Here is an 8,692-nt window from a genome sequence, read left to right as displayed (position 1 = left end):
GTTCGATCTATGAAGATAAATCTAGTACTTTTTGAAGCTTATTATGATGCAATCTGCAGCTTCACAGCTATCAAATCCATATTTCCGATAAATCAATTATGGTATACATACAAATATTCCGGAGATCCTTAACTTCAATATAGTTATTACATCAGTGAGTCAATTGTCACATCATAATGGAATATACAAACCGTCGTCACCAGAACAGCTGATGCTATGTTTGACTACAGCTATGTAAAATGTTTCGGTATATGGCTGGCTATCGACTGACCGTATTAGTCGTCGCGAATCTGTGAAGAAAGCCTCTTTCGAGATTGAAAATGTCTGGATGGTTAGTTACATTTCGTATCTGTACTATTGTAGTAAAGAACATTTGTTCCGTTGCGTTTCCAGTACAGATCCGATTGCTGTTATTCAGTGTCGCAGCTGTACTGAACAGAATTATATGTAGCAAGTTGGAATTTTAAACGTACCGGTAGTGACGATACATTGAATTCACATAAATTGTTGTATCACCAGTACCGATACTAATCTCCAAGACACAGTAGCTCAATGTCTCTAATGGAGATACTGTTGACAGGTCCAGCATTAGCTATGATTATAAACTACGGTAATTTGGGTTTGAGCGACATCGTTTGTAAGTGCATTGAAAAAAAATCGACTCGATTGTCGTTATATTGATTACCAAAGCACATCATGACCTGTTTAAGTGTAAAGGGTAGCCTACCACTGACTATGCAGAGCTATGTTCATAGGCCTATCACCCTGTCATCATCACTGAGCTATATACACATTATATATTATGTTATGTTATGGTAGGAAGGTAAACATATTATCTATTCTACTTCAGACTTGCATGGGCAAAGATCGCAAATTTGGGGCGAGGACGAATGAAATTATCGATTTCTCCTCATGAGAAAACAAGTGTAACATACAAACAGCAAAGGGCTGAAGCATAGGGTAGAGTGGGGTAAAACGCCCCTGTGAGGTAAGACGCCCACCATCGCTATTACCAAACAAAGTGATTGTTGAATGAGTCATAATAGCCTAAAGTATGCCTAATGGTCAGACGGAGCTGTCACCTTAATTTCTGAAGTTGAAAGGGGACTTGGTGAGTTTTATGATAATCTATTAGTTTTTGACTTGTTTCTTACAAAAATAACCGTAATATAACTGGGTGAAACGTAACTATTGAGGTCGCCGAATGAATATTTCTTATTTTATTTAGGATCCTACTATGTTCGATGTGATTTTAGTGTTATTTCATCGTCAGATACACAAAATAACCACCTTGGTAGTGTTTCGAAAAAAATGGCGCCTCGTTGCTAAAACGCCCACCCTATACGCGGGGTAAAACGCCGCTAGTGGGCGTTTTACCCCTTGAAGTGATTCGCATTTGTATCATTACCCAGGAGATCAAAATCATGTTATTTGATAAGGAATTTCCGATAATATCCAATACAGTACAGGTAAGGTGTTTTTTAAATGGTTATGGTCTGTAAATGAATCACTCTTTATTTAAATGGCATGCAAAGACGCGAGATGAGTGTGAAATCTCAAACAGGAACTCTGACGAGTTTGATCGAGAATCAACTAAATGTGTTCACTGATCAGTCTAATCAAAACCTACAATTATTATTTACCTGCAGAACAAAAACATGGTTATATTTTAAAGAAAACGAATGGCGGACGGGCTAATGAGAAATTCACTCATTGGATCAATTGGCCACTGCACTGCAAACGGCTGGACCGATGAAGGAGGTTTCTTAGTTTGGCTAAAACATTTCGTTTCAATTGCAAAACCCACAATTGATGAAAAACATTTAATCATCTTGGATGGTCACCATAGCCATAAAAAAAAACCTTGCTGCAATCGACTATGCCCGTTCTCACGGAATCGAACTTTTGACGTTACCACCTCACTGCACTCACAAAATGCAACCATACTCGATAAAACGTTTTTTAAATCTTTAAAATCTAGTTATAATCCATCGGTGGACAATTGGATGGTAATAAATCCAGGAAAGAGGGTCCAATTTTTCGATATGGCCGAGGTTTCTGCTGTTGCTTACAACAGATGTGCTACGGTAGAGAAATCCATCAATGGCTTCAGGGCCTGTGGACTTTGGCCATTCAATAAAGATATATTCTCGGACGAAGACTTCATCGCGTCCGAAATGACCGATGAGCCAGACCCACATGCCGGAAATGCTGACAACTGCCAAGACAATTCCTCCACTACCGACCCAAGTATAGTTGAAGTGGGAGGAACCACCAGCAACACGGATTGTGAGGTCGTTAAATCTACTCCCATGGCTTCAACTTCAAAAAATTCAGAGGCCAGGGAAGCTATAGACGAGTTATGTTCGCCGGTTAAATCAGCTACAAAACGAAAAAGGTTCAGGAAAGCAGAAAACTCAGAAGTGCTTACGTCATCACCTTATAAAAACGCTCCGCAAAAAAAATCACCGAAGCCGGTTACAAAGAGATCGAAAAAGGAGAAGGTGCCTAAGGATAAATGTCCACCCAAAAACAAAAGAGATGAAGAAGAATGGCCTTGCTTGATTTGCATTGAGCCGTTCCGTAACAGTAGGCCCGGGGAAAAATGGATTCAGTGTCTGATTTGCCATTTATGGACACATCAAGAATGTACGCTTGAAGATCGTCATTTCATTTGTCAAATTGCGATTCTGAGGACGACGACCTTTCTGACCGACTTCAGCACAATATTTGCCTTGGCACGTCTGATTTTAGATTTTCGTTCATTAGCTTGTTTTTTGTTCATTACATGTTTGGGTTGCAACATTTGTACAGGATCCAATTTATAGTGGGCTAGTAAGCATGTATAATTGTATACGAATGAAAAAGAAATCCTTAACAGAGTATCAGTTGGTAAATTGTAAGACCTAGTAGGGTAAAACGCCTTCGTGTGCGTTTTGCCCCACCCATGGGGCAAAACGGCATTTTGACGAACATGGATGAATCATGATTTTACTGCTGATAAACGATACATAAGCTTCCCATACATTCATATTGGATAAGATACGACATCTCGCGTTGATACTATGAAATTTAGACCAACTCGAATAACACGGAGGATTTTATGGCGTTTCTCCCTTACGATAGGCGTTTTGCCCCACTCTACCCTATGAAGCAATGGTATCTGAGGTGAGCAATATACATTTGCTGAAAGCTTTTGATCCCCGTCAATTGGGGCCAGTAAATGTTAATGATATTATGGGTCTTCAATGTTTTGACCAATATGAAGAGGCAAACATAGCCTTGCCAAAGTTTATCAAACTATCCTTTCGATCAATATAAACAAATCATAATATATGCACTTCTTGACTCATGATATGACATACACACGATCTGTGCATATGCACAAATCTGCTTTTTGTTCGATTCAAGGACTGATTGCTATTAGTAGCATACTCTTACTCTGTGAATGTGAAATCAAATATGTTGTTGGCGAGTAATATCCTACTATGCGTAGGATAGTTACAAAATTGTACTTTAACTCGCTTATTTACAAGCATAAAGCAAGTCAAGGCTACAACATCAGTACACATTTCGGATGTCGTGGGCCTTTCGAATCCAATCCAAATTGTCAACTAAACGTTTACCGTATGCCTCATGGTTATTTTTTCAATTTTAGGATGCTGCTATACAAGCTAATATCATGGAATTTCAACCAAGTCGACGTCACATTTAATGGTAGAAGCGTATGCTGCGAAACAGTAAAGGATCGTTATCAAACAGCTTATATTCCAAGGTAATCATTATCATTCAGCTAATTTGCAAATTTCCATGTATAGGCTAAGGCAGTGGTTCCCAACGTGGGCGATATCGCCTCCCAGGGGGCGATTTGGCGGTCTAGGGGAGCGAAAATGACGAAGGGGGCGACAGGGGGGCGAAAACGGACAAAGGGGGCGACGGGGAGCGAAAATAATAAGGGGCGATATGGGGGCGATGACGCGTCAAAACGGCTGACCTTTTTTTTTAGTCAACCCACGGAAATTTAGTTACAAAAGTGTGTCAAATTAGACATCGAGCCGAAAATTTGACCTTTTTTTAGTCAACCCGCCGGTGATTACAGTTTGTATGCCCAATTTTCGGTACACAAAATTTTGGGGGCGATGATCGGTGTTGACCTTGAAAAGGGGGCGATGGCTCGAAAAAGGTTGGGAACCACTGGGCTAAGGCAAGTCAAGGTTTTCTAATCAGACCTGTATCTGCGGTCGCTTTGAATCCATTCTGAAAGTCAATATTGCCCAACTAGGAAACGTTTCGAGTTTTGCATTAATATCAAGTAGTCAAATTTAAATCAAGTCCATGCATCTCTTTCTCTGATTTTCTTCTAATTTTAGGATGCTGCTTAAAGACTGCATGCTGCAAGAGCAAGATTATATCATAGGAACTAACCGAGTTTAGAAGTTTACTGCGAAAACTGAAAGACTCGTCATCAAGCCAGCAGGTATGACAACTTTGGTAATGACTAGGGCAATTTTTTTTGACCTAAAACATGGAAGATTTTGACCTAAAAAATCCAAATTTTGACCTTTTTTGACTTAAAAAAACTGAAATTTGACCAAATTTCGATCCCACGTATGCAAATTAGGTGTTTTCGCATATAATGTTAAAATTGTACTACTTATCTTCATTTCTGGTTGAAACTGTCTGTCCTTACAAAGTAGATTGGCCTGAAAAAACGTTTTTGGCTCAAAAACTGACAGATTTTTACATGAAAAACTAGTATTTTAACGAAATCAGGCCCTATGAAGAATTCCAGTAGTTACATTACGTATTATGGTGGAAATAATTAAAATCTGTTGTAGTACAACGAAAGATCCTTTCCTACATTCTCGGGTAGAAAGTGTCTGTCCTAACTAAGTAGCTTGCCAAAAACGGAGAAAGAACGTTCAACAGCAGCATTTGTTGGCTGACAACACTCAAGTTGTGTGCACACTGCTGGTGACAAACTGTGTTGCTTCATTCTGACAATGTTGTCTATATCACAATTTTCAAGCTTGCGCTTCTTGATATAAGAACCATGCAATGTCCAAGCATTCTTGCTTCAGCTAGGATATTGTGGTACGTTGACCATAAAACCATGTCCATATTTGTTTCATTTGACCCTTTATGATTCACAATGAGCAGACGATGGTCCATTTACAACGGTAGGCCTATAAAGTAGGCTACAAGCTGTAAAATATCAAATGATAAGTTCACCGACAGCGCAAAATCTACGATACAAACGAAATGCAGAGGTCAAAAAATGTTTGACTTTGTTAACAATTTTGACAAATTTTGTAAACAATTTTGACAAATTTTGACCTAACGCTACAATTTTGACCTAATTTTGACTTTTTTGACATGTCAAAAAAAAATGCCCTAGTAATGACACCTGATGTCAACTTTCGTAGTCGCATCTATGAGGTAAACCAAAGCAGAGATGGTCAAAGGTACCAGCGTTGCTACTCAAGTCGATGTAGAAATACCAACTTCAAGTTATACTCGATTACAAGTAGATGCAACAGTTCCCAATACAAGTCAAAACTACGCCAAGTGGAAGTAGAATACGAAATGTTGGAAAAATAGTCAAGTATGGTACGCAGATTTTCAGAGGATTCTACCTTGAAAATTGCGATATGAATCTTCGCGACTAATATAAAATTACTAATGGCATATGACACTACTAACAGAAAGAATCTTCAAAAATACATTCAGTTATTTCTGATATAGGCGGTGTTGCTAGTATTCTAGTCTAATTATCCTAATTGAAGCTATTCTAATTTGTGAAATGTTTCTATGCTCTAATTCCAATTCTAATCGAATGTATGAAATCTTTCTATGGTCTAATTTAAAGTCTAATCTAATGTCGGGTTTTCCTGGAAATGCTACAGGAGAACTGTATAGTGCGAAACAAGCCAAGCTTGCTGTTGGTGTTAAAAATGAATCTTTATTCTCAAATTCTTCTGGCTACTTGGTAAAATTGTTAGATTATGGAATTGAAGCCTAAACACCAAATTTGGTTCAATTCCAACCAGTAGCCGCATTGCTACAGGAGAAGAAATTTATTTATTTATTATTTAAAAATTAGTAAAAAATTCAAAATTTTCTGTTCACCCATGAAATTGTAAGGTTGTCTATAGAAACGATGCCCACCAAATTTGCCTCAAATCAAACCAGCCGAAGCGGAGTTATTGATTTCCAAAAATTTGGATTTGAATAAAATAGTATTTACGGTGGGCACAACAGTCATAAATGATTAAGGAATCGTTCACCGTAAATACTATTTTATTCAAATCCAAAATTTCGTGACGGCAATAACCCCGCTGCCACTGGTTGGAATTGAGCCAAATCGGTTGAGCATTGTTGCTATAGACCACCTAACAATTTAATGGGGTGAACCATGGCCTACTAAAAACACGGCCTTACAGTCTGCCTATTGACCTGAAAATTAAGAGGCCAGCTCTGAAACAGTGTAAATCTCACGGTTATACCTACGCAGATGGTAAGTAGCGCGCAAGTCAAAACCACAAGTGGATTCTGACCGGGATTTATTGTGTTAAGATGATGGAATATCGTTTTAACACGGAAACAATCATTTTAGTCCCAAAAGAGCTGCTAGTCAGGTGGATAACCCACTGATATCACTGCAAAAACTCGTGCGGATGAATACAGATGTAGTTGTTGTTGTTGAAGAAGTCAAGACATTTGCAGTTGTGCGGGTTGCGCCGTGTGTTGCTGTTCGTCGCATTGCACTTGTTTCTTTCGCTGTCTAGAGTATATTCAAATTCACGAGCTAAGGGTCAGTATTATCATTTGATAGGTTAGTTGGCAATCAGGTTACGGTTCCTCGACAGTGCCAGCGGTTCAAGTTGACGCGACGAACGTCGTGTTCGAACGGCTCCATTGTATAGTATCATAATCTGCTTTCTCGCAAACATAGTCTTGGATACGGTAGTCTATTTGACGAATTGTATAACTGGTAGCTTTGGTTCTAAGACATTTATGATGACGAAGGCATGTTCATTGTAACTGTTTCTATAGAATTTCATTAATTGTTGCAAGGCTTGGATATGGTGTTGTGTCTGAATACTATTTTAAAGTGATATATAGGCTGATTTGTTAATATTCATTTTCTAGTGTAGTTAATAGGCGATGGTTCTTAAGTGCTGCGTGGTTGGGTGTACTTTTGGATATACTACTGTGAAATCTGCCAAAGTTTCAAGCAGGGGATCAGCATGTTATGTACTATGAGCTATGTTTGGAAGGCTTTCCAAAAATCAAGAATGCCATGAAAATTGACGTCAATTGAGGGTGCAGATGCAACATAATGGGATACCTGTGCCTTTACCAACATGGTTCCGCACAAGCAAGAATACTCTGCTCAAAAGGAAATGCGAGCTACTAAACTTCCCAAGCTATTTGGATAGTCTAACTGATCCGGATCCCGAAGTAGATATTTTAGAGGAGCTGCGTAATCTAAGATACCACAAGGCTGGAAATACTCTGGCATCATCTAGCACTATGATCCGGTACTGCTTGCTTTTACGTTCTATTTCTTGCCAAGCGTACAAGACACTTTTGGAAATGTTCCCTATGCCATCTTTGAGCTGTTTGCGAACAAGACTAAAGGGACTGTTGATTTTTCAAAGGCCATGGAAATTTCTGAGGATGTCATTGTGATGGTGGATGAAATGTATCTGCAAAAATTGTGCAATATCATGGTGGCAAATGTTATGGTGCTGATGAAGACGGAAATATTTGCCAAGGCGTTATAGTGATAATGATCAATGGACTTGAAAAATCGCTTCCTTTAGTCCTACAAATTTAACCAGAAACACAAGTTTAAGGTGCCTCGTTAACGCAAAAGCTGTCTGATCTCGGATCTAGGATTTAATGCGAGAGGTATTGCTTCTGACAACCACAGCACCAACGTTCGTGCTTTCAATATACTGTCATCACAGTTAGGATCAAACTCCGAGTTGTTCATCAGTCATCCAAGTTGCAAGACAAAAATCTATCTATTTTATGACAACGTTCATTTGGTGCAGAACCTTCGCAACAATCTACTGAATGCTAGGAGATTTTCCTTTCCATCATTATATATCAAAGGTGGCGATATATCCATTATTAGCCCTGCTGGTTATATTGCATTGCAATTGGAGTGTAATTTGCGAATGGCTCCAAAGCTAACAAAAAAGCCACAACAAGCAGAACGTCAACCTGGCACTGGCTATCTTTGATGAAAAAACCATAGCAGCTTGCTCCAAATACCTTCCAGATAAGGCGGATACCTATTGCTTCCTCAAAGTCATACATACACTGTAAACGAAAATGGTGTGTTTTCGCAATTCACACCCTAGCGTAGGGTGTGTTTTGGGTCATCACACCTATTGGGTACTAAATTTGTCATTTACACCTAAGCTATTGGTGGAAATGAGCCGAACACACCCCTACACACATATACCATAAGATATACACCCCAAGCATTGGCATTTGGGGTGAATTGTTAAAGATTACACCTTTTGTCAGACAAATATGAAGTTTGGGATTCAATCCGCGCTAGCCGCTTCCACAAAACTTGACTGTTGAAGTTTTAAGTCTGTGTCGGTCAGAAGCCTGGTTAAGCAGGCAGGGGTGCGGCAAGTCTGCATTCTTGTTAAAAATCCAGTCGAATCAC

The 8,692-nt window shown here is 39.1% G+C and overlaps 1 long non-coding RNA gene across 2 annotated transcripts; it reads left to right on the top strand.

The window, feature by feature from the left end:
• Window positions 1–255: 255 nt before the first annotated feature.
• Window positions 256–6,404, top strand: LOC145453646 (uncharacterized). 2 transcript variants are annotated; one of them, XR_013919859.1, is made up of 5 exons: window positions 256–331; window positions 851–958; window positions 3,150–3,168; window positions 3,659–3,775; window positions 4,371–6,404. It is a non-coding gene; the product is annotated as an uncharacterized LOC145453646 (long non-coding RNA). The 2 variants fall into 2 exon arrangements; XR_013919857.1 differs by lacking the exon at window positions 256–331 and having other exon boundaries at window positions 360–958.
• Window positions 6,405–8,692: the final 2,288 nt, after the last annotated feature.

The sequence above is a fragment of the Botryllus schlosseri genome, chromosome 13, assembly GCF_051294905.1.
Source record: "Botryllus schlosseri isolate E-star chromosome 13, Bs_hap1, whole genome shotgun sequence".
NCBI classification, from domain to species: Eukaryota; Metazoa; Chordata; class Ascidiacea; order Stolidobranchia; family Styelidae; genus Botryllus; species Botryllus schlosseri.
The sequence above is the reverse complement of the archived record's forward strand: the minus strand, read 5'-3'. Positions and strand labels throughout refer to the sequence as shown.